This window comes from Ochotona princeps, chromosome 9 (assembly GCF_030435755.1).
Source record: "Ochotona princeps isolate mOchPri1 chromosome 9, mOchPri1.hap1, whole genome shotgun sequence".
Classification (NCBI taxonomy): domain Eukaryota; kingdom Metazoa; phylum Chordata; class Mammalia; order Lagomorpha; family Ochotonidae; genus Ochotona; species Ochotona princeps.
In genome coordinates this window covers 42,458,112-42,485,452 of record NC_080840.1, presented here as the reverse complement: position 1 = coordinate 42,485,452, position 27,341 = coordinate 42,458,112, and the positions used below count along the sequence as shown (strand labels likewise).

The 27,341-nt window shown below is 40.8% G+C and overlaps 1 long non-coding RNA gene and 1 other non-coding gene across 4 annotated transcripts in view; both read right to left on the bottom strand.

Moving 5' to 3' along the window:
• Window positions 1-16,675, bottom strand: part of LOC131481142 (uncharacterized) — a 53,121-nt gene extending 36,446 nt beyond the window's left edge. For all 3 annotated transcript variants that reach the window (XR_009246076.1, XR_009246077.1, XR_009246075.1), the window contains exons 1-2: window positions 16,587-16,675; window positions 11,762-11,957 (exon numbers count right to left, since the gene is read on the bottom strand). This is a non-coding gene — a long non-coding RNA (uncharacterized LOC131481142). The remainder of the gene's footprint in view (window positions 1-11,761; window positions 11,958-16,586) is intronic.
• Window positions 16,676-22,156: 5,481 nt separating this feature from the next.
• On the bottom strand, window positions 22,157-22,263 carry LOC118757531 (U6 spliceosomal RNA). Its single transcript, XR_004995243.2, has one exon. It is a non-coding gene; the product is annotated as a U6 spliceosomal RNA (small nuclear RNA).
• Between the last annotated feature and the right edge of the window lie 5,078 nt (window positions 22,264-27,341).

The following is a 27,341-nucleotide window of genomic DNA, read 5'->3' as shown; positions in this document are numbered from 1 at the left end:
TGAGGCAAGAGAGGGGCTTCACAAGCCAGAGTTCTTTTGGAATTCTATCATAATGATTAATAATAACTTAATGGTAAATTTAAATATAGATAATAATTTTCATCATTGGTTATTAATAGTAGTTATGAACAATTATTTTAAAATTATCACAAGGCACTAAGTTAGTTGCTTTACAAATATAAACTCATTTTATCCTCATGATAACTTGAAAGATAGGTACTGTCGAAACTCCTAAGGCAGAATTGACACGAAGAGGTTAACTTGCCCAAAATCAGAGTAGGCAGTAATGCTGGGATAGAAACCCTAGGTGTCTGTCCTCACAGATATCATGCCTGGTTCATTAATGCTTTTCTGCCTCTAATACCTTGTGCCAAATTGCTCACACACTTTACTTGCATTAGCATTACTGATTTAAATAACATGAACAATGTGGTAGAGTATCATGAACTAAAATAATCACGTAACCGTTCTTCCTATGTTGAGAATCTGTTAATGTTAAGGATCAGAACTAGATGTGTTTCTGATCTCACTGGGACTGCAGGAGTGGGCCGGAGGCCAGGACTCAAACTGTGCATTCCTGATTTATCGTTTATGTAGCCCCATCTCCACCCTCACCCCTGCCCTAGTCTTTTGCAGTTCTGCCTGACAGAGGCTTCCTGTGTGTCACACACTATGTCTTCACCACTTCCCCCCAAACTCTTAGCTGCTATAGCTCTGTCCCAAACTCCAGCTCAGGCATCAGTCTCCAAAGAACTTTGTTCATTACTCCTGACAATGTTCTTGTCCTCCCTTGGACTCCATGAGCCTGCAGGTGGCACAATGTACCCTCCTTAATTTTCTACAGGCCAGCCTGCAGGTTCTTGAGAATAGAACCAGGCCTTGTGCTACTGTGGTCCCTATCACTTACGCAGTGCCTTGAAATGTGGCAGGTCTAGGTCATCTCTTAGAAGTCACTTTCCCAAACCCGCAGGACTGCCCTAGGAGGAACACCCCAGCGGAAACAGCCTAGGAGTCTAAGAAGCAATTTCCAGTTCTAGAAATCTAGGAGTCATTGGTGACTTTGGTAAAATCTTACTGAATGGAGATATAAACGTACTAGCAGATGAAAAAGTGTGGCAAGACAGTTCATCTGAGAAAATTGGTCATGAAAGGCAACAACACTGACCAATAATGAGGGATGTGAAGTTGTTGATGGTGTTTACCAAGACCTTTATGTATTCAAGAACTCAGGGGTCTGGGAGAAGAAGGTGAAGGCAATAGCCGGCAGCTTTTGGTTTTGGAGCAAGCAGGAAGCAACTGCCTTTTTTCGTAATCAAACTGCTCTAATGAGTTGTCTGTGACTAATTTATTTCTCCACTTTCCAGTTCCTTCTCATTTCACTTCAATATGGCTTTCTAAAACATGTTTCTAAAGATCAACCTATTCATTGGAAAGGCCAAATTAGGGAAAAAGAGAGAGAGACCATACATGTACTGGTTTATTTCTCAAAACAATGTAACTGCCTGGCTGGGCCAGGCTACAGACAGGAGCTTGGAGTTCCAAACAGGAACTACATGAGTGCAGGAACCCAAAAACCTGAGCCATCCTTGGTTGGTTTCACAGGCACATCAACAGAGACCTGGATCTGAATTGTAGCAGCTGGTACTCGAACTGGCACCCAAATGGAATACTGGTCTCCCAGGCTGTGGTTTAACTCACTGTGCCACAATGACACAACCTCAGTATGGTTTTTGTGAAAGTCATCATTGCTCCCATACTGCCAGAACCACAAACCACTTTTTGATATCTTAAGGTTAAGAGCAGTATGCAAGACGCATTTAATTGTTTTTAAAATTTGTTTTTAAAATTTTAAATTGTTTTTAAAATTTATTTATTTTAAGAGCCAGTCAGAGAGACATAGATATAGCTTCCATCTGCCGGTTCCTTCCCCAAATACCTGCAGCAAAGCCGGGAGCCCAGAAATCAATCCAGGTCTCCCACATGGGTGGGGGTTGGGTTCATTCAGATTTCAAGTTTGCTAGGTGTGCACAACACAGAAAGCACACAGCAAGGTAGAACATTTGCAGAAACATGGTTGGTATGATGGGCCACATCCAACCAGACTGTGGGGAAAGCCCAGTGGGAGGGGCCCGTGACTAAGGAGGATGTGGATGGGAGGCAGAAGTCACCCATGGTGGGAGCACAGCTGTAGTGGAAACACTCAAGAAAGAAGCGGCAGGGATGGGGCTTGAAGTCAGCTGAGAGGATGTTTGAATCCTTGATGTTGGAAGTGGAGCAAATTCAACAGATAACGGACTTCAGAACTCACAGTCTGCACTGTGAGAACGGGAAGCTGCAGCCAAGCTGAGGGCAAGGTCATTGGTTCGGGAACTAAGAGGCTGCAAACTCAGACATGTCCAGAATGAAGACAAATGTGAGGTCAAAAGGAAGAATGAGATACTAGGGCTGTTCACAAGCCATTGGGAGTGTCTGAGGGGCCCTAGTCAAGTTACCACTCCAACTTTTTGTTTGTTTGTTTGTTTGTTTTGTTTTAAAGCAAAGAGATATAGAGAGCTTGTAGCCACAATTTAATATCCCCAAATGCCCATAACAGGACTAAGGTGGGGCCATGAACAGGAGCCAGGAGCTCAATCACGGTCTTAGGTGCCAGAAATCTATTTTCTAAAAAGGGTTTATTTATTTACTTGAAAGCAAAGCTACAAAGAGGGGAACCATAGAGCTAGATCTTCCATCTGTGGGATTACTCCCTTAATGGCTGCAATGACTAAGCTGAAGCCAGGAGCTTTCTGAGTCTCCGACATCTGTGCAGTGGTCCATGGGTTTGAGCCATCCTCTGCTGCTTTTACAGGCTATTAATGGAGAACTGGATTGGAAGTGCAGTAGCAGAGACTCGAACCAGTGCCCATTTGGGGTTTATACCTACTATGTCAAGATACTGACTCCATGGGTGGCACAAATGTTATCCCTGAATCATCGCTGCTGTTTCCCAAGGTCAGCATTGGCAGGAAGCAAGTTTCAGGAGCTAGTGCAGGGAACCCAGGAACTCTGATTCAGTGTGGGACATAGGCATTTAACTCTAGGTAAAATAATACTCATCTCCCTTTCAACTATAATTATTTCAAAACTTATTCAATTACTTATTTGAAAAGTAAAGTGACAGGGAAAGAGAGAAAAAGAGAGAGAAAGAGAGAGGTTTTATCTGCTGATCCACTATTTAAATGCCTTCAGTTGCCAAGGCTAGGCTAGGCTGTTGCCAGTAGCCAGAACTCTATTCAGGTCTGTCACTTGGCCAGAGGCTCAAGCATGTGAGCCATCTTCTGTTGCCTTTCTAGATAAATAGCAGGAAGCCTGATCAGAGGTAGACTGACTAGACTCAAAGTGGTAATCCAATATAGGGGAGCTTAACCCAGTGTACCATGATACCTGTCTCCATTACAACTTTAAATCACTGTTTGATGGACACAATGAGGTGGAGCAGGATGTCCTTAAAATGCCTTGGTCATCAATTTCCACTTTGAGTGCAGGTGATTTTGAAGCTATTAACTATTTGTGATTTATTGATGACATGAAAAAAATAATGAACAGTAATGCAAGCTATGGATGCTGGCTGGTAGAAATGTGCCCATTCAGGTTCATAAGCTATAACCCTGTCCAGTGGCAGCTGTGCAGATGCAAGAGAGGAATGTGAGAGATAGCTCTATACCTTCTTCTCAATTTGGCTGTGAAACTAATGTTGCTCTAAAAAAAAAAAAATTAAAAAGTCAAGTCTTCAAAAAAAGATTTGCAAGGAAAAGAGCTTTAGAAAAACATCAAAGTACTAGAAATGCCAAAGCAAGCCACACCCACGTCATAATTTCACTGGAAGCTAGCTTGCTCTCTGACACTGTAGACTAAACAACCTAGTGGGATGGAGGTATCAATATATTTTTTTTAAAACCTTGCTTGTTAAATATGTTTATGTGAATTGGAGAAAAACACAGAGAACTTCACTCATTGGTTCACTTCCCAGCCGGGATCATATGAGTCGCCGTTGTGGTGGCAGGGACCCAGCTGCCTCAGCTATCACACTGCTGTCCTTTCGGGTGTGTGTGTAATAGTAGGAAGCTAGAATTAGGTGCAGAGTGAGGATATGGGCATACCAACATTTCACGTGCCCACCTCTGAAACAAAAGTGGTCCCCACTGCCCTACACATCCTGGGATTTCCAGGAAATCTGTTCAGAAGAGGCTGGAGAGATGAACTGCATGAATCACATTCCTTCCATTTGAAAAGAGTAGTCGCAATGTGTTAACACCTGTTCGCTTCCTATCACTTGAGCAGAATGAAACTGCCCTAACCTATTTTCCTTGAGATTCTGTCTTCCGTACTTTATAAGATATATCTAAAACAGCTGCTGTTATTAATGGTTTAAAGACATTGACTCATTTAACCTACAAAATAAGGTGATTCTGTGAGGTTTGTTTATCATCACCTTGGAAAATCTTAGATATGGGTAGTCAGGTCAGTTTCGTAGGACCACAGGGTTGGAGATGGAATTTGGCATCAATGGTTGCCCTTCCAGCTTCCCTGTGACTCTGTGTCCTGCAGGTAGGGAACCTTGAATCTGCAATCAACTCCTCTTCCTCTCCTCACTTTTCATACTGGCCACCCTCCACACTCTCGCCTATACCCTGGAGACATCACCTCTGGCTGTTTCAGGTATCACTGCCCTCCTCCAGGCTGCCAGTATATTTTAGTTTATTCATATATGTTACCATGAAAGGAATGAATTAATGGAAGAATAATTTATAATCCTTGAACAACACTACACGTTCAATATTTTCCTCCCCTTTGTACTATCAAAGAAACTGAGGGTCAAATTGGTGAATAAGCGTCCAAGGCTGTAAGATGGCATAGTCGCAGAGCCAGGAAAAGTTCCTGCCATTGATGGCTGGTTTCTCCACTGCTGTGCACTGCATCTTTAAACCTCAGCTATGAGACCTGGTCCTATCAATCAGAGACAGGAACAAAGCCACATAGAAAATACTGCAAATGAAGCAGAATTTTCTGTGTAAAACAGGAAACCAAGATTACTTATAAAACTTGATGGGTGCAAGAAAAATTGATGACGGCCTCAGCAGCTGGGTGAGACTGAGCTTTAGGGGCCCAGCGAGAGGAGACGTGCTGGCCAGAGTGACCAGTTGCTTGGGCAGGGACAGCACAGACAGCTGGCTGGCCTGCCTAGCCCATGCACCCTGTCACTGGGAAACTGGCCCAGCCAGAGAACAGCAGAGTGAAGTCTGTGCTTTCCCGTGGATCAATAGAGGAGGCTAAGGAACAGTCTTCTCTTTTGTAACACTCTGGAATCAGCTCCCCTAAACACATCCTAAATGATGGAATATGAATGTTCTGCCTTTTTTCCTTGAATAAATTGGGTGTTCCAAGTCAGGATAACTCAGCTGATCCTTACCATAACTCACGGAGACAAGACATTGCGATATTTTTAGGTTTGTCTTCACAGCAAGGAAACACACTCACAGAGGGAAAATGATGTCACAAAGGTCATCCAGTGAGTCAGGCACAGCACTGAGCAGGACAGTAGGCACTGGGGCTTCAGTGATTAAACTCCAAGACTTACAAGTATTATGAGATCAGAAAAGCCGTTCACATGCCAAGTTCTGCCATGAGTTGGAAAGCTCAGGAGCCTTCAGACCACACTGTTCTGACTGAAGACTTCACCCTGAACTATTGCAAGGATGGCTAAACACAACAGCTAGAGTATAATATACAGACATTTCAAAAATTTCGTGGAAAATCAAATGAAAACATAAGCTTGTTTTAGTGCAAAATCATTTTTGAAATCTGTAGGTTTTTGCATGAAATGATTTTTTCATGAGTATTTTGCAGATGTCTCATATGCTTAGATTCCAAAACTTTCCATTCCGTTTTCCAAAAACTTTTAAAGAAAGGTTTGTTTTATTTACCTGAAAGAGTGGCACAGAGAGAAGACAAAACAGAGAGAAATAGAAAGATTTTGCATCCACTTGTTCACTTTTCAAATGCTGACTGTGACTGGGCCAGGCTGAAACCAAGTACCTGGAACTCCATCTGGTGTTTCACGGGGTTGGCAGGGGCCCAAGTACTCAAGTCATCTTCTTTTACCTTCCAGACATATCTGCTGGTAGCAGAGCAGCTGGAAAACTCAAACTAGCACCCTGATGTGGGATGCTAACATTGCAGGCTATGCCACGACACAGCTCCTTGCAAAAACTTTTCAAAGTACCCTTGTATTGAGGGTACGGTAAGTGATCATTAAAAAAATCCTCCCTCTGCCTTTGTGGGAATTCTATGTCAATTCCCGTTTCTCATGTATTTGGAAAAACAAGAGTTTTGCCTGTTATTTCCCTAGCATCTGCAAATAAAACCCCCCTTAAAAAGATTTATCTATTTTGATTCAAAAGGCATTTACAGAGAAGAGAAAGATCTTCCATTTGCTCCCCAAATGGCCAAAACATGATTAAGAAGAGCTTTTTAATTTTCAGAGTGATAGATTTTGAAATGATTTTTTTCTTGAGTGAGACTGAAGTGTTGAGGGCATGGTATTTCTGTTTGTTCAAGAGTCGCATTGGGTTAAACCAGCATCCCATATGGGAGCATTGGTCTCAGTCCTGGCTGCACCACTTCTAATCTTGTGAACACATCTGAGGAGGCAGGAGAGGATGGTCCAACAGCTTGAGCCCCTGACAGCCCTATGTAAGACCCACAGGGAGTTCCAGGCTTCTGGCTTTATTCCGGTCCTGTTGCAGCCATTTGGGAAGTGAACCAGCAAATCTCTGTTCATGTGTCTTTCTCTTTCTCTTTCTCTTTCTCTTTCTCTTTCTCTTTCTCTTTCTCTTTCTCGTTCTCTTTCTCGTTCTCTTTCTCTTTCTCTTTCTCTGTTGCTCTGCTTTTCAAATAAATAAAGAAAAATTAAGAGATGCACTTGTTGATAGAAACTTCTGCAGGTTAATACTGAAACACTTTTTCCATTTTGTCAGGGACTCAGAGATGTTAAATGACTTCTTCCAGGACAAAAATCTCAGTTTGGAAAACAGGCCTCCATCTCCATATGCCTGAGAGTATGAATTCATCTCTGCTTATTTCAACCGCATTTACAGCCTCTGGCAGGTTCCAGACACTGTGCTGGGCTGGCACCAGGGGCCAAGAGATCATCCTTGGAGGCGTTTACCAGGTTGTGAATCAAAGTTAGCAGGCCTTGTACCTGGAGTGTGGACACCGGCTTCTACCATAGAGGCTGCCCAAACCATCACATAAACAGGAGCTAGTCAAAGACAGACCAGCATAAGGTATTTATCCATATTCTCTGGGGGTCCAATATAAATGTTGCTTAAATCAAATGTAACAGACAAATGTGCAGCTTCCCCTTTGGGGAAAGAGCACAGTAGAAACTTCTGTCTTCTGTCTTGTGACTCCCTCCCCTTCCTGATGAAGAAGCACACAGTCACCCACACAACTATGCCACAGTCATGCGTACTGACTAACCCTAGGTGGGGTGCACAAGGGTCTTCTCCAGTGCTGGCCATGCTGGATTTCTCCATCCACATTAAGGTGACAGGTGTGCTAAGTTTCATAAAGCCCATTAAACTGCATCTTCAGGACACTGTATCAGTCCACTTACACTCGGTACACAGTGGAAATAAATGGAGACAGAAAAGAGAACGCTGCTTACCAGAGCTGCGGGCAAGGAAATGGGGAGATAGCATTGAATGAAATCAGAAAAGGCTCTAGAGAGGAATGGAGGTGACAGCTGAATTCCTCCGAGCTGCTCACCCCAGAAAGGTTAGAATGGTACACTGTACATTATCCTTCATGATGTCTTTTTTTTTAAGAAAAAATTAGAAACGGGTGCAATGACATAGAAGGATAATCTTCTGCCGGCTCCCAGCTTATAACCTGGGAAAGCAGCGGAGGATGACAAACCCATCAGGCCCCTGCGCCCACGTGGGAGACCTAGAAGAAAATCCTAGTTCTTGGCTTTGGATTGGCTCAGCTACAGCCATTGCAACCATTTGGGGAGTGAACCAGCAGATGGAAGATCTCTCTGTGTATCTGTAAATCTACCTTTCAAATAAAAATAGATATTTTTTAAAAGTTAAAAAAAATGAAAAAATTAACAAAGCCAAATAGTTGTGATGTACATTCTTTCCACAAAAACAAAAATAACTATTCTGCAGAAGTTTTTATACACACACACACACACACACACCCCCCTCTAAACAAATCCAAGCTTCAGTCATCCATTTCTGGAAACTTTTGAAGTGGGGGTGTTTTTCCATGCTGCTCCACAGAGGACGCGAGGACAGTTCCTGCTTTTTCATGTCACCTCCCAAATCAAAGGACTGGAGCGCTGACAGCGACGCTGACTCCCCCTCACTGCTATTTCCTGGACTGTGTTTGTGGCTGTTTCTGCTTCTCTGTACCTCTTCCTCCTTGCAGAGACCCTGCCTACCTGACAGACTGCCCTCCAGTGCTGTGGACACCCGCTTCTCATGACCTTCCTCTCCCCCATGCCAGGGAACCCCATGGCTGGACCAGACCCACTGATGCCCAGGCCAAGCGTCCAAGGACCCTGATTGCCAGGAGACCTTCAAGTCCACGGGTTTTTTTAAACTTCCCCAGCAACAAAAATAGCATGACTGAAATAGATCACTCACTTTGGGCATGAAAATCAAGGGGAATGTAGGAAGGTATTTATCCAAGATATAACTACTGATTCACCATTCTAATTTATTTAAGAAAATATGAGCCACTTCTCTGACAAGAAAAAAAAAATCACTCACTCTTGAACAATGTGGATTTTGTTGGATATTTATCATTATGCAGCAGTTACACTAATTATATAGTAATTTGATTAGATAAAAAAGGTTTGGTATATTATGATGTGCAGCGCACTATCCAAACATTTTAATTTTAGGGTTTGTGTTTGTGCTATTACTTTTTGGTGATTAAAAAAGAAAAATAGGGCCTGGTGTTGTGGCCTTGGACACAACAGGATCCCATATGGGCGCCAGTTCTAATCTCGGCAGCCCTGCTCCCATACAGCTCCCTGCTTGTGGCCTGGGAAAGCAGTGGAGGATGGCCCAAAGCCTTGGGACCCTGCACCCGCAAAAGAGACCTAGAGGAAGTTCCTGGTTCCTGGCTTTGAATTGGCACAGCACCAGTCACTTGGGGCATGAATCATTGGTCAGAAGATCTTCCTCTCTGTCTCTCCTCGTTTCTGTATATCTGACTTTGCAATAAAAATACATAAATTTGTTTTAAAGTAAGAGAAATTTTAATTATAAAAAATAAAAAGAAAATTAATTATAAGTTTTATACCCTACTTACTTAAACATGGACTTTTCCATTTAAGTTAAGAATACCCAAATTAAATATTCAGGTTATGTAAAGACAAGTTCTCTGGATTAGGCGAAAAATGTATTTGTTAGCCTTCCTTTTCTTTAAAGATTTATTTATTTTTATTGGAAAGGCACATTTATATAGGATACTGTGGTCCAGCCCTGCCTGGCAGGTCCAGCCCTCGTGTGCACATAGTAGGCAGCTGGCAGTGGTGGTTGATGTTAACTAGCCCAATCCAGGTCTTCCATGTGGGTGGGTGGATTGGTCTGACCCAGAAAGGGTTGGATGATTGAGGTTGTGTTTGTCCCCAACCCTGTGTCCCAGGTTTTTGGTGAGGAGTAAACAGTGGAATTTACATGAAAGTACTTCAAAAAAATTCAGGTAAGTGTATCTTGGTACAAAAAGAAACTGAAATCCCCGCCCATCTTTTAAGCCATGTCCATGTCCATGTCCATGTCCATGTCCATGACCTTTTTGAAGATACTCTTGCATGCATGAATTACAAAAGTTTTTGCAACAAAAAAATCGTTTAAAATTTATTTTTTCATAAAATTTTTGAAGTATCTTTATATATGAAAAGCTGATCTTGGTGCTAACTATAAATGTTCTGTGAGAGAATCCATTTGTTAAAATATACCCAGAAAGAGCATTTTATGCAAAATAAGGAATACAGCATTTGTAAAGATTTTTCCCTATTAGAAAGATGCTAATTTTTACTAAAGTTCTTTATTTGTTTCACTTTATAGGCTGAGCTTATACTCATCAAAACAAGTCAACATTCATGTGAGATATTTTACTAAAGAAAATTTGTATATTCAAAATTTAGAGATGTCACAACCAAGTTAAAATTCTTCTTAGTATCCTTTTGATTAAAAAAGGAAGGAAAAGTCTCCTTGCTATTTATTGTCTTCCCTATCTACTAAAAATACATTAATTTCTTATATTTATAACTTTGATGATATACCTAGCTGTTAAAAATATTCATCAGAACAGCACGGTGGTCTCCATTTTGATCTTGCCTTCTAGTGAAATCAGTTTAGCAAGCTTTACAAAAATATATACCATATTTTTTACATCTTACGGCAAACACTGATATTTAAAAGTAGAGTGCAAGTGTATGAGAAAAACTGAAGGAATTGGATTATTTGCGACTAGAAAAAGTGAAGACTGAGGACAAAGATTGGAAATGGTAATTTTCCAACCTTTATAGGGTTTTTGGAGGATAAAGAGTTTTCAAAATGGATTGTATTTAAAAATTCCAGAACTTTTTATCAATCAGCAGCAAAAAGTTCATATTGTATATTTAAAATATGCTTCTACTTCAAAAAAATCTAGATCACCAATGATGTAACACAGCCTAAAACTGCACAGAGGAACCCTACAAATATCTCACCAAGTTCTTCATACTCTTCTATGTGGAAGTCTCCAGAGCTATCAAACCACACAAACATATAACTGTTAGAATGGATAAATTACAATCTGTGTTACAAATAACCAATCAATTCCCTCACAGGCTGCCATAGCTTGGTAATCAATAAGGCCACTTGTTAAAGACATCAGTGATAGGTCCAGCGCAGTAGCCTAGTGGCCAAAGTCCTTACCTTGCACATGCCAGGATACCATATGGATGCCGGTTCATTTCCCGGTAGCCCCGTTCCCTATCCAGCTCCCTGCTTGTGACCTAGGAAAGCAGTCCAGAACAGCCCAAAGCCTTGGGACACTGTACCTGTGTGGGAGACTCAGAAGAGGCTCCAGACTCCTGGCTTTGGATCAGCTCAGCTCCAGCCTTTGTGGCCACTTGGGGAGTGAACCATCAGACAGAAGATCTTCCTCTCTGTCTCTCCTCCTCTCTGTATATCTGACTTTCCAATAAAAATAAAATAAATCTTAAAAAGAAAAAGACATCAGTGAGTACTGACTGCGTGCCCCTCTGAATAACACAGCTTAAATGTCTAGGTTAGCACAGATGTTCCCAGACCAAACTATCTAGCAGCTGTGTACCACTGGTAAACAAACAAAAACAATTTGCTCATACTTAACAAACTGCTTTAATGTACATATTTAGGATCCAGGTATTCTACTCTCAGGTATATTGCTTCAGACACTTAATAATGTGTCCTAGGAGACATGGACAACAATGTTCACCTGGCATTGTCTGTTACAGTCAAACGTTGTAAACAGTCCAAATTTCTACTGACAGTAGAATAGATCAACACATTAATCCTTAAAATTTATACTACTAAGTATTATACAGATGGTGAAGTTAATGAATTCATGTTCTCCATTTTTAATGGAATAATATTAAAAGCTACAAGACGTTAAAGCTATAGGAGAAAAGTTATAGAAGGGGCCTGGTGTAATAGACTACTAGCTAAATCCTCACCTTGCATGCCCAGGATCCCATATGGGCTCCAGTTCATATTCTGGCTGTTCCACCTTCCTTCAAGCTCCCTGCTTGTGGCCTGGGGAAGCAGTTGAGGATAGCCCAAAGCCTTGAGACCCTGCAGCCACATGGGAGACCCAGAGAAAGCTCCTTGCTCCTGGCTTCAAATGTACACAGTTCCAACCGTTGCGGCCAACTGGGGAGCAAACCAGAGCTGTGTATCAGTCTTTCCAATAATAATAAATAAATCTTTTTAAAAAGTTACAGGAGGTTATGTAGCAAAAAGATCACTAAAAATCAAAAAAACATTCATAGAATTGGAGAAAATATTCACAAATCATACATCTGATAGCAGAAAATGTCTAGAATATGTAAAGGATTCCTATACTGAAATGATAACATTTGAGATAATGAAAATAATAAATTTCTTGATTTGTTATATACATGTATGAAATATCACTTTGTACCCCATGAGTATATATAATTATTGTGTGACAATTCAAAACATATTTTTGTTTTGACTAAACAGTGGTAGCCAATGGTGCAGAAAGGCACTATTAATGATAGTACATATTTGTGCATCCCATCAGAGATAATCATCAAAATTAGAAAAACACAGCTTTTGACTCAGTTATTGTTTCTCCTGATTTATCATAATTGTACAGTTAATGTATAAAATATCTTATATACTTGCTAAAGGTAATAGTATAGAATCTATATGCACTCACATAAAAAATACAGCAACCAGGGCCAGCATTGTAGAGCAGGAGGTTATGCTGCTGCTGGAGACACTGGCATCTCATGTCAAAGTGATGTTTCGAATAAATGGCTGATTTACGTCTGATCCAACTCCCTGCTAATGTGTCTGGGATGGCAGCACATGGAGTCCCAGTTATTCAGGCCCATGTTTCCTACATGAGAGACTAGGACAAAGGTCTCATTCTTGGCTTCAGCGTGGCCCAACCTGGTAGGAGTAGCCATTTGTGGTCTGAACCAGAAGACAGAAAATTTCTTTTTCCTTGGTCTCTCCCTTTCTCTGTCTCTCTGCCCTTCAAATAAATAAATGAAAAATCATTTTTTTAAGACTGATGTATTTTTATTGGAAAGGCAGATTCACAGAGAGAAGGAGAGACAGGAAGAAAGATTTTCCATCTGCTGGTTCACTTCCCAAGTGGACACAATGGCCAGAGTTGAGCTAATCCAAAGCCAGGAGTTTTTTCTGGGTTTCCCACGCAGGTGCAGGGTCCCAAGGCTTTAAGCCATCTTGTACTGTTTTCCCAGACCACAAGCAGGGACCTGGATGGGAAATGGGGTACTGGGATATGAATTGGCACTCATATTGGATCCTGGTCACTGAGAATTTTAGCCACTGAGCCATTGCACAGGGCCAATTAATGAAACATTTTAAAAACAAAAATAGTATCTCTCATTAAAGAATGAAATGAATACTAAATGACTGTAAACCACCTAAGCAATCGCTAATATGGGGTTTATTAAATTATAGAGTGGAATGTTACACAGTTGTAATGAGGAATGATAGGCTTATATGTGAACATACAATGATTTTCAATATATGTTGATACATGAAAATCGCAGAGCAATGAGGTTTGTGTCATGTGCTTTGGCACAGTTTGTGCCAAAGGGGACAAACATACACTTGTATCTACATGGGATATCTATAGGATGACACTTAAGAATCTGGCAGTATTTTCTCTAAGAAACAAGGTGCTAAGGATTTCAGTTTTTACACTTTGAACCCTTTGTAACCTGATATCATGTACATTACAGGCACAAAAAATAAAACTTGAAAAAAGAATTGATATCTCAATAATAAAAATGACAAATAACTTTACTTAAAATGGACACATTATATGAAATGGACATTTCTCCAAAAAGACAAATAAGCAAAGGTACATGCCAAAATATTCTGTGCAAGTAATCATCACAGAAATGCAAGTCAAAATCTTCATGAGCTCTTCATACGCCCTGAGATAACTATCACCGAAGACAAAACGGACATATTCACACAAACACACAGAAATGCTGATGGCATTGTTCATAACAGCCTAAACATGTATCATCAACGGATGAAAAAGAAAATGAGATACTCCATACTATGGAACATTATTTGGCAATAAAAAGGAATAAAGAATCATTGTATTCTACACATGGATGCACTGTAACAAAAAAAATTGGTTAAGTGAAAGAAGCTGGACACAAAGTCACATATTGTATGACGATTCTGTTTTCATGAAATGATAGGGCTAGCCATTTTTTTTTAAACATCAGAAAATATATCAGTGGTTTATACCCTGGGAGTGGGATGTTGAAAAGGAGAGTGACTGTTACTTGATACAGGAGGGGTTATTGTAGGGCAGTGGTGAAATGTGATAATGATGAAAATGTTCTGACTGTAGTGACAGTGGTGCAGCTATGGGAATACACATAAAACCACTGGACTGTACATTTAAAATGGGAATAGAATGATATAAACTATATCTCAAAAACTCATCAAAAAGTTACTTACATTAGAATATATTTTATCTATTGCACATAAAAACATGTATTTGGAAACATGCAGACATGACTGGGGTTTGAAACACCAAAAGCTTGTCTGTTTATCTGGCCTTTACATGACTCTGAGGGCTTGAAAAGCATCTACCCTGGCAAACACGGACACAAATGCCAGAGCGGCTACCTGTGTACAAGGAGGGCAGAGGAAGAAGGGGTCCAACCTGGGACTCAGTCATCATCTACCATTTTTTCAATGAAAAGTGAATCTCTTAACACATTCAGACGCTATGGCACTTGACTAGTGAGTATTTGAGCAGTTGTGATATCACCCTTTTCTATTTCTCTGTATACTTGAGGTGGCTGTGTACAGAGCTGGCTGCCAAGTTCTTGCCAAGACACTACTGGTTGCAGCCAGAAAAGCATGCTTCTTCCACAAAAGCAAGGATCAGAAAGGGATGTCCATGCTTCAGTTTGACGCAGTCAATCTAGTTAGGTGCACACAGGCTCAACCGAGAACCACACAATTTAGATCAATCGACATGCGGTTGTAATGAAAACTGGGGCTTGTGCTGTGGCAACAGGAAATCTCACGAGGCACAAATCACAGGCCTGGGGACTAGTTGGTCCTGACTTCCCCCAGAAGCCTCCTTGAGAGTAGCATCATTTGAGGCAAAGTCCCCACTCAGGCCAAAAGCCAACATTCTACCAAAAACTTCCTGACCTGGAAGTAGAAGGTTTAAGAACATTTCTGGTAACTCTTGGAGTAAGCCCCTGACTTCTGGGAGCAGAGTACTACAAATGTTCAGTTTTTTTGGCATAACACATAGTTTAAAGACTGAGTCATATGCTTAACAACTTCATTGAAATATTCCAAAGCCAAGAATATCAAACCCATGTGTCCGAGGGCATGCTCACCCAACTCTTCTTCGTAACACATTTGGAGGACCCAGGTTTAATGTCTTTTTAGCAGACTTCATAGTTTCAACATACCGTAACAGTTTAAACCAAATCCAGCCGAAATACAGTGAACAACCGCAAGCTCGCTCACATGTGAGGGAATCTAAGCGCTCCCTCACATTCACTCAGATTTTTCCTCTCTGTAGTAGCCTCCTTGCTTTCCTTGTGGACAATAAAACAAAACTGAAGCCCACCAAAAGCAAAATAAACAAACAAACAAACAAACAAAACCCTGGAATTCAAAAGTGAAAAAAAAATCATTAAAATAAAGGACCTGGATAAATCAACTTAAGACTTTTCTACTTTTCTTGCCTTTGCCTACATTACATGAACTCTTGCGTGTTACTCCCTCACCGCCCCCCACCCCGCCAACACCCTAAAAATACAATGGATTATGGCATTGCAGCGTCTGCAATTCCCAGGGAAGAGTGGCTTCAGACATTAATACAGCAAGCCTGCTGGCTGAGCACGGGCCAGCGTGTCCGAGAGCAGTTGGAGATCGGACAGTTTGTGCTGCAAGGCAAGGACAGGAAGCCCCGCGCGGTTCTGCAGCCGTGGTTGGCTTGAGATAATACCATTGTATCCGCAACCCAGCGACCGCTCCCACTGCTGAGAGCCCGGGCCTGGCGTCTGGCTCCTTGGCCGAGGGCCAGGCTGAGGTCCTGCCGTCTGAAGGCAGGGTGTGTGTCCCCTCCCAGGCGGTCCACATACACAGAGCTGGCCACACCTCACCTTCCAGAGGAAATCTGGCCAGAAAGCCAGACTTCATGACTTCTTCTTTATGAGCCTTACCCACTCCCCCACCCTACCCCTGCCCCCAAGCCTTCCCCCTCTGGGCTTTTGTTTTCCACTTGGGTGCAGTGGTGGTATTCACGCTGGAACTTGAAGTCCCAGGCAGAAGGGGCTGATGACAAGCTTATTGGAAAGATATCCTATCTTGCCCTGCCCTGTTGCCTCCTAGATCAGCGCTGGGCCCTCGCTCTCACCACTTCTGTGCCAAGTGCCCCTCTCACAGAGCTCTTCTAGTGGGCCCATACACTCACCAAGGACTATTTCAGACATTTTTAGCAGCAATATTGTTTGATTTTAACGGGACATTGTTCTGAACACACAAAAGAGTTCAAGGATGTGGCTTGGGGTTTTTTTCTTCTGTCTCCCTGTGACTCCCCTCCCCAGACTGTCAGTTTCTCTGGGAAAATGGGATGAAAATGTTTGAGGACATTTCCACAATAAAACACTCTAAGATTTTTTTTTTTAAAGATTTCCTTTCTAGTCATGTCAAGATTATAACTCAAGTCTGCAGAAGTCAGGAAATTCCAAATTTATGTTGACATTTTCCCCTAAAAACTCTCACCAGATAATAAACAGTGCAAAAATTCTGTTCCTGTCCCAGTGTTCCAATGTGACAGCAGGTGCCAAAGTCTTCCAGTGAAAAGATGTTTCTGAGTGAGAAAGAATGATTCTTGAGCAAGAAAATAGAATCTTTTAGGCTAAGAATTTTTAAAAATGACTTCATAAGATTCAGCGTGAAATAATCATTTTCAGATAAATTGGTTTGTTTTATCTAACTTTTACAAATTGGAAAAAATTATATATGAAGTGGGAAGTATGAGTTAAGCCAACACCAGCTGTAATGCAAGAGCCTGGATGAGCGCTGATTTGAGTTCTGGCTATTTCACTTTCAATCCAGCTTCCTGCATTAGCGCCTGGGAAAGTAGTAGAACATGTCCCCAATGCTGGGACCCTACTAATCACAAGGGAGTTCCTGGCTTTGGCCTGGCCCCAACTCTGGATGTTGTAGCCATTTGGGAAGTTAATCTGTGAATGAAAACTCTCTCTGCAACTTTGCCTTTGAAATAAATGAATTTTGTTAAAGAAAATAAAAAGAGAAATAGAAGCAGACGTTTGGCTAGTAGCTAAGGTATCCATGTCAGCACGTCAGAACACTTGGATTCAGCACCCAGCTGTGGCTCCCGATTACAGCTAACTACTAATCTACATCCTAGGAAGCACAGTAATAGCTCAAGTAATGGGTTTTCTGCCTCCCACGGGGGATACCTGGGGTGAGTTCCAGGCTCTTGGCTCTGGCTTTCCAGATAGTTCAGGGAGTGAACCAGCCGATGGATATTTGTTGTCTCTCTCAAAAAAAACAAAAAACAAACAAACAAACAAACAAAAAAACCCCTACACACACACACACACACACACACAACACTTTTTTTTTTTTAACATAAAATAAAGAGAGAAAGTAGCATTTGTCCACAAGATGCATGATTCTTAGGGTAGGAATGAGCTCCACGTCTAGCTCCAGAATAAGGCACACTGCTGGATGTGCCTGGAACCCAGTGCGCTCATCTATATACATATTTGTTTTTCAGGTTACAACCTACATATAATTTGTTTGTTTATGCTTTTATCATTTACTATAATCAGCAACAGAATTGATCTTAATTAAATTGAGGAATGTATTTTTAAATGATATGTGTATTACAAACTCTTGTGTTTTGTTTTTTCTTTGTTTATTTGTTTTCATTGGTATTTTCTGTTCTACAATTTTGCAGGCATAGGGCTTCCTCCCTCTCCCCCCTCCCAATTCCTCTCTCTCCCTTGCATTGTCCCCTGTGTTTTGCCATAAAACAGTCTGTCAGGTGTAGTCTTGACTCCAACTTTCTGCTCTTTATGTGCCAGTGCCCTCATATTTAAAAATCCAAGGAAGGTTATAAGAACTACTGTATAGGTTACTAGAAGTGAAATGAAATATCAGATGTCAGTATAAGGAAGTATAAATTCCTCTCTGAGAAATGAAAAAAGCCATCATCTAGCTAACAGCTCTCATGGTCTGAAGGACAATCAAGACCATCAGTGTGAACTTACTTCCACACCCTTTAGATAAGAGCAGAATGAATGTGTCAAAAAACAAATCACAGGGCTCAAGTTTCACAAGGAAACTGGAAAGTGCTTTAAAGAGATGTTCCTGGGGCCACGAAAATATTTACACTTAACAGAGAAAGACCATGGCAAAAGCAAGATACCAACCTGCTGTCTCCTAGGTCTGAAATCCCAGTAGACTAAGATAAAAAAGAAAACAAAAGAAATGCGTGCAGTTTCTGAATCACAATCAAAAAGCCAAACCACAATCACAGATGAACCTTCTGGGCGAACAGAAATTCTGTGACAGAGGCCCAAGGGAGTCGTGAGCATGTGTCCCCAACAGGACTGGCTCTCCCCCGCTAATGCGCATCCAGCTGTCTAAAAACAGCAAGCTGCCATCAGTCAGCCCAGGGGCTGGGACCCTGAGGAAGGGAAGTGGAGCTCTTGACAGCTCACACACTGTTGATCAAATGTCTCCAACAGATCGACCTGGTCAGATGACCCAGGGAAATCAAGTCATGTTTTTTAGACTGTACATTGATAAGGAAGTCTTAGAGGACTGAAAAAGACGACACATATATTGTCTCTCATGTTAAAACAAACAAACAAAAAAACTATTTGGGGAAATAAATGCATAGATCAGCTTAATTTTTCTATCTATAGGGACCTTATATTTAAAAGTCATCTATCAATAAGCGGCCAAGAAGGCTGTGGGAAGAGGAAACCATTCCAGACCAATTTCATTTCCGTCTATGATAGACACTGAGACTGAGCAATAAAGGCAAAACAATGGATGTGAAATCTGCTCCCACAGCTGGAGCTGGCTCAGGGCCTTTCTTGTCAGCTTCCTCAGGCCGGCCCTGCTCCCTGATTCTCCTCCTGGCTCCTCACCCTATGCTCTTGGTTGTAAGGACTGGTTCTGGAGCCACACGTGCTGCTTCTGGGTTTACATGGCAGTGAAGACCGTGGAAGTGTGGGTAGGATTTGGGATCAGGACCTCAATGGATGTCTGTCATTTCCTGTCTAGCGGGTCCTTGCCTTTCTGAAATGCAGCTCAAAACACCATCATTTCATTTCGCTGAGGATGCCTCAGTGCATGGGTCAAATACATGCTTGCTAACCCCTGACTTTTCCAACTTTATTATATGTGCTGCTGAAGCAAGCTCTGCCCCTGACTTTTAATCATGCATCTTTTGCACCTCTGGCCTTTCTCTTGCTCTAGACTCTAACTTACAGTTATGTGTGTGCCTCCAAAAGTAGTCCAAAATGTGGCTTGTTCTCTGCATGACCTCTGCGATTTCTATATTGAAGTTCACATCAGGCAGGCAAGTCCTGTTCCGGAGGCCTGGAAGTGTCAGGGAAAGGAAGTGCCTCCTGTCTCAGCCAGCACGGTAACCAACTTCCCTCCTATTCTCTCTGCAGTCTTCATCTGCTGTCTTCTCTACTTCTTTCTTCTTTTTCCTTCTCTGTTCATCCCAAGGTACTGATGCTGATCACAGGAAGCCCACACTTATCTTGGGGCCAAGCTTTTTTTCAAGACTGATTGATTATCTAGGGGTGAATCGACAGCAGCCTCTCTATGCCTGTGTGGACAGAATGGGCATCCTAGAGCGCCCATTGCTCTTTCCCTCCCTGTCATTGCTGGTGTCGGCCCATCTCATTGCTATTTGCCTCCGGAACTGCTACACCTGGATGTCTGCAAAGTTAGTAAATATTTGTCCACGTGAGAGAGAGGAAATGGCAGTTTTCTGCACAGGGTAAGTGACCAGGTGGCTCATCTCTCTGTCAATAGTGTGAAACAAATAGTGATGATGGCAATGATGACAGGCTGTCGGGCTCAGCAAGGTAGAGTGGGGTGGGGGGAGTGGCGTGCAGCCATGGCCGTGACCGCCAGACCACAGCTGTTCGTTTTTTGGAGTGACCGGCTCAGGGCAGGTGTCTCCTTGCCCTGGATGTGGGCTGAACACTTCATCATCTTGCCTGCCACCCTTCAAGGAACCACAGGGGTATTTCCATTTTTCCCCAAAGGATTTAAATATTCCATGTCTCTGTTACCACACTGTTCTCTCCTGCTAACAGAAATGAGTAGAGAAGACACGGTGGAATGAAAAGATAGAGAAGTAGCTACGCCCAGAAAGAAGTACAGTCAGTCTCCTGAAATGCTACAAGTGTCCAGTGAAAAGTTCAGGGAATAACATCCAAACTGAACATCTAAGAAAAAGCTAACTTTGCTACCTTGTGATGATTTCCGATAAACCAGAATAGTTTCCTTGACTAACAATCTGCTCTACTACTGCTCTACTACTGCTATCAGTTTGGTAATTAGAACTTCAAAATGCAAACAGAATTAAGCCAAACTTTCAACACATCTAAAACAATCATTTACTTCTTTTCATTCATATGAAGTTTTCCAGAATATTATAACATAGTAGATAGTAATATTACTGCAGGGCGAGTATTTGGTGCAGTCGTTAAGTTTTCTCTTGGGACACCCATGCCCCTTATCTGGAGTGCCTGCTTGTGAATCCTAGCTTACTTCCCAATTCCAGCTTCCTGCTAACGCACACCCTAGCAAGCAACAGGTGATGGTTCAAGAAGTCAGGTCCCTGCCACCCTCATGGCAGGCACAGTCCTGCTGGCTGTTGTACGCACTTGGGGGTGAACCTCTGGATGAGAGATCTCTCCATGCCTGTTTTTTTAGAAGAAATAAAGTAAATTCAGAAAAATGCATAATGGTGATTGATCTATGGGCCATGGGGTCAGACTACTTGAATTGGAGTCCTGGCTCTGCAATTGCAACTTGCTGTGTGACTTTGGGCAAGTGATTGATTGTTCCCAAAGCATAAGATGAGATGAGAGTAATAGCTGCTTTGGAGATTCAGGGCAATAATCCAGACCAGTGCTTTAATACAGTGCTGATTACATAGGAGAAAGAAGGACTGAAGAATTGTATATTATCATATGAAGTCACTTAGGGGTAAATGACTTACAGTGTGTGCAATTCTGCATGCATATCAGCTGCATTCATAATCATTATTTAAAAAAAAAAGACATTTGGGCCCAGCGGCATGGCCTAGCGGCTAAAGTCCTCGCCTTGAAAGCCCCGGGATCCCATATGGGCGCCGGTTCTAATCCCGGCTGCTCCACTTCCCATTCAGCTTCCTGCTTGTGGCCTGGGAAAGCAGTAGAGGACGGCCCAAAGCATTGGGACCCTGCACCCGAGTGGGAGACCCGGAAGAGGTTCCTGGTTCCCGGCATCAGATTGGCGCAGCACCGGCCCGTTGCGGCTCACTTGGGGAGTGAATCAAAGGATGGAAGATCTTCCTCTCTGTCTCTCCTCCTCTGTGTATATCTGGCTTTCCAATAATAATAAAATCTTTAAAAAAAAAAAAAAGACATTTATTTTCATTGGAAAGGTAGAGTTACAGAGAGGAGAGACAGAAAGATCTTCTGTCTGTTGGTTCATTCCGCAAGTGGCCGCAACAACCAGGCTGAGCCAATCTGAAACCTGAAGTCTGAAGTCAGGAGCCAGGAAGTCTTCTGAGTCTCTCATGCAGGTGCAGGGTCCCAAGGCTTTGAGCCATCCTCTACTGCTTTTCTAGGCTACAAGCAGGGAGCTGGATGGGAAGTGGAGCAGCCAGGACATGTACCAGTGGCCATATGGGATTCTAGCACTTGTGAGGTGAGGATTTAGCCACTAGGCCATCACGCTGGGCCCCTTTAATCATTATTAATTGTATTTATTGGTCACTTATTACATGTAAGCCAACAACCAATGTGTGATGTACAAATATGTTAGGAGACAGAATGTTTACATTAAAGATAAAAATGAATGAAAACAGTCTGGTAGTTCCTAAATAATATAATATACAATTCAGAAGTTCTATTCCTGGGCATAAACCTCCCCACTTCAATGAACAGAGGAATTCAAACAGATATTTTTTCATAGCAGTAGTATTCAAAATAGCAAAAAGGTAGAAGCAACTAAAGCAACTATCAACAGATGAATGTATGAACAATATTGCTTTATTTTATTATTATTATTTTATTTTCAAAAATATGGAATGCTCCATGAATTTGCATGTCATCCTTGCAGAGGGGCCATGCTAATCTTCTCTGTATCATTCCAATTTTAGTATATGTGTTGCCAAAGTGAGCACGCTTTATTTAATTTTTCATAACACACTATAAACATATAGTGAGTTAATATATTAAAATATATTTATAAAATATCTTACAAATTTTGATCTCCACCCTTTCTAGCCATGACCATCAGGGTCGCTCCAGAGCACCCCCCAAAATTAGATCAGAAAGATAGAGACCAATAAGGAAAGCTTAGAACAGACAGGAAACAGCTTGGACTCCCATATACCATACTAGGTAGGACACAGAGATTAGTTACTCCTCACTAAGGTATTGAAGATTTCTTTGCACACTCCTCCTAAAACTGTTCTGCTCCTTAATTGTTAACATATGGCATGTTAGAATTATAAGCCTGATTGGATTATCCTAAATTCACTAAGTTCAGTACAAATCACACTTGAATACTATAAGCTGCTAAATATAAAAATGAAAATAGACACGAGACATCTGAATAGTACCCTATAGCCATTTTAAGGTGTATAGCAGCTGGTTGTATATAAACTAAAATTGAAATGTCAATGAAGTAGTCGCAGGATGTGGTTAAGAACTTGCATTTTCTAACATAATGGTCACTCAATACCATGTCAATTAACTTCATGATGCTGTAAATGGTTGTTGAAGTTGTGTAGTGGAATCTCATTGGAGGAGATGATATCCTGCCAGCTCTACTTTCAGACCACAGATGGTCTCCCAATGAAACTGTTGAATTTATCTGAACAATAAGATGCTGGACTCTCTGCATGGTCCATGCCCGCCATGAAGGAATCATGACTGGTTATGAATTGTACTGCTGTAACAATACGGAGGAATCCAATTTGGGGGGAGGGCTTGGGGAAGGGTTGGGGGAATCCCAGAGCCTATGAAGCTGTGTCATAAAACAAAGCTAAAAAAAAAAGAATAAATTAGAAATTAAAAAAATATATAGTTATAAAATATCTTATAAATTTCAAATTTATTCATATATGTATATTTAAATGTTACACTGTATATTAAACATATACTTCTATGTAATATTTAATAAAATATGCATTCATGTTGTTATATTAATGTATCACCTAACTGAATTACAATAAACCGTCATAACATATGCTACATTATATGTAATATTAAATTTACCATATAATTATGTTGCTCATAATAAAATGGAGAATTATTCAGTCTTAACAAAAGACAAAAATATGATATATGAAACTTGATGGCTGCATTAGTCCACTTACATGAAGTACCTAAACCAGTCAAATTCACCAAAACCCAGTGATACAGACAGCTCCCAATAGTTAGCACTTTGGTAATTTACTTTACCATTCTCTGTATGTATTATATATAGATATATGTAGATTGCTATGTCATGTGTATTTGTGTGGGGTTTTTTTTCTGAAACTAGAAACAGTCTCTTACACATCCACAGAATAGTTATCAATAGTTATTATTAGGAAATGTAAGGTTAATATCATACTTCTACCAAGTATGTATTTGATTTCCCAGTGTCTTAGTTATTACAGTGATGGTTGGAATAGCAGTCTCTTTCTAGAACAGGTCCAGTTCAAGATCATTTGTCTCATTTCATACTAGTGTCTTACGAATTCTATGAAGTCTCAAACAGTCCCTTAGTCTTAGTCTTTAGCCATCAATATCATAGAAGGACATGGGCCAATTATTTAATAGAGTGTCTTTCATTTTGGGTTTCTCTGATGGTTTTTCATACTTTCAGGCTGTGCATTTTTGGCTAGAATTATGTGTAAGTAACATCATTTCCTCCTCAGGATGTCTTACCTGTAGGTACTGTTGTCCATTCATTTGCCTCTTGTGTTAATTTTGATCACTTAGTTAAGGTGTTCATTGGTTTCTCATGAATAGCTATTATTTTTCTTTCTAATCACCAACGTTCTTGTAGGAAGATACTTTGAGACTATCTTAAGTACACCAAGCTCCTCATTCACACATCTGCATTTATCAATAAATCTGGCTTGAATTAAGCTTTTACCTTGATACCTGAAAAATGTTTTGAAACTTTTTTGTGTGTGTATTTGTTTTGTATTTGTTTGCTGTCTTCTCAGAAAAGAGTTCTGCCTTCTCTTTTGTCTTCTTCTCCTTCCCTTCCTACTCCCTGTCCTCTTTCCCTTCCTTCTATGGCTTCCTTCTTTCTTCCTTGCCCGTCTGCCTTCATTCCTTACTTGCCTTTCTGCTTAACTGCTTATGATTCACACATAGGGGTTCTTATTCTACTCAGTGGGTGGTAATCGACTATTTTCTTTCTTTTGATGCTGAAATTATTAAATAATTAGCCAATAAGAGTCTTGAAATATATTTTTGTGCTGAATAGTAATTTCTCAGCCAAATGTCCATTTGTTTTTCCTAAGATACCTTATTTAAGGAGAATAGATTTATATGATTTAAATGAAATTTAGAATATAAATATATTTTTGCAAGGCCCCACCCCTAGAATATATTTTTTTAAATGTATTGCACATTCAGAACATGATTACTATTTTTGATAAAATTTTATCTTTTACATTAATTGCAATCACATTCCTTCAGTTACAAGCCCATAGACAGACTTAAAAGCTAACTCAGATATTACATCATAATTTCTCTTGCATTTTATATCTGCTTTTCCCCCTGTATTATAGATGCTCATTTATCCTGACTTTCCTCAAAAAGTTCATTGCTTTCTGAGGTAACTCACTCAATTATTAGACTGTTCTATTTATCTATTACAATGTGTATGTGTATATGATAATAGTGCACAAGGCATATCAGAAAGGTAAAAACGATTTCATAAAGCTCTATGGGTTGTTTTTTGTATTCTAAACAAGCCATAGCATTTCAGTTATGTTTTACATTCCTGCAAATTTTTTCATTTTCATTTTGTCTATGCCACACGCATTGTGTTATGAATTCTTGTTTAAGAATCAGATTATAGAATCTCAACTGAACTTGAACTGTGGTAATGCAACAGGTAGAGGAATCCACCATGGGAGGAGGGTTTGGGGAGGGGTGGGGGGAACCCAAGTATCTATGTAACTGTGTCACATAATGCAATGTAATTAATTTAAAAAAAAGAATCAGATTATTGCTAAAATCACTTTAAGGAAGAGAATAAACCATTTGAAATCTCAAAACATCAGGTTACATTACAACTTAATATTCTGATCATTCATTTCTCTTGTGGGAAACTCACCATTCTTTTTTTTTCTCTTAAAAAAAAAACATTTATTTATGTATTTGTAAAGGGAAGAGAGAGACAGAGACAGGAGAGACACAGCAGAGAAGTCTTCCATCTACTGGTTCATTCCCCAAATGGCCACATAAGTGGCCACATAACAACTAGGACTGTGAGACCAGGGGTAAGAAGTCCATCTGATCTTCCTGGGTGGCAGGTATTTGAGTACTGGAATTATCTACTGATTCCCTGGTTCACTGGCAACGAGCTGGGTCAGAAGCCAAGTGGGCAATACTAGAACTAACATTGCAATATGGGATGCAGTTGTCCCAAGTAGTAGCTTAATCCACTATGTCACTGTGTCTGTGGTATTGTGTTACGAGCAACAGAAAACAACCCAAGACATTTCCCAGCAGCTACTCAATCTCCCAATATACTTTCTACAAAGCTGTACCTGACTCATCCCCCACGTAAGCTGAGTCACTGTCTCCTACTGCTCCAGCTCACTGTGCTCTTTAAACTGCAACAGCAGCCACAGTTTTTATCCCTTTTATTTATCTCTGTAGATCTGTCTCCTAGACGGTGGGAGATAGTGCAATGCAACTGTGTTAACACATATGGTGGTTGAACACTCAAAAGATAGTTAATGCTGTGTTGGATAGCACAGAGAATATTTTCATTCTTCTGAAAAAGTCCTCCTCTTAGCATTGTCCTGTATTCTAAATTCTTTAAAATCAGGGTCTGCATTTTGTCCATCCAAAGTAGGGTAAAGAGCTCATGCAAACTGAAGACACTTGGTAAATGTTTTTAAATAAATGAACTGAATGGAGCAGTCCAATGTCAAAACAGGCTGCACAGTAAGTAGTGAGATTTTCATTGTGTAAGATACAAGGAATTCAAAGCTTGAAAAATTTCATCTACTGGGTTACAATATGATGTAAAGAGGTACTTTTATTTCATGACAAACTGTAGCACTGAAAAGACAATTTCTAAATTTAGCAGTTTATGATTATTAGGCAGAATTAAGTGTAACATGAAATATGAGATCATTTCTGCTTTGAAATTTTTGACAGGGCAGGTGTTTGGGATTAAGTAGCTGGCTGGAATGTTCACAAGCTCATATTGTAGTGCCAGTATTCAAATTCTAGCTCTGTCTCCTAATTCCAGCTTCCGGCTCATGCAGTTCAAGTACTTGGGTTGCTTCCACTCACATAGGTAATCTGGACTTGGCTCCCAGCATCAGCTAAGCCCAGTCCTGGCTGTTACAGGCAGTTAGAAAGTAAATCTCTCCTGGGCCCGGCGGCGTGGCCTAGCAGCTAAAGTCCTCGCCTTGAAAGCCCCAGGATCCCATATGGGCGCCGGTTCTATTCCCAGCAGCTCCACTTCCCATCCAGCTCCCTGCCTGTGGCCTGGGAAAGCAGTAGAGGACGGCCCAATGCTTTGGGACCCTGCACCCGCGTGGGAGACCCGGAAGAGGTTCCAGGTTCCTGGCTTCGGATCGGCGCGCACCGGCCTGTTGCGGCTCACTTGGGGAGTGAAACATCGGACGGAAGATCTTCCTCTCTGTCTCTCCTCCTCTGTGTATATCTGGTTGTAATAAAATGAATAAATCTTTAAAAAAAAAAAAAGAAAGTAAATCTCTCCTCTCAACAAACAACAATAATAGTAATAACAAGAATTGGTGAACTGGATCAAGAGTATAAAAGAGTTCTTTGTTCTATGAAATTTTCTCTAAATTTTACACTATTTTCCAATAACAAGTTCTTTAAAAATAAAGTGCATATTTCAAAAGAACAAATCTATGAATTCCCAACAATCATGTCAACTTTTTAAGAGAGAACACCACCAAATAACTCCACTCCATCAATATCAAGTTTGAGAAGGCTACCCTTTATTCTTTTTTAATTTCTTTTAAAGGTTTATTTATTTATT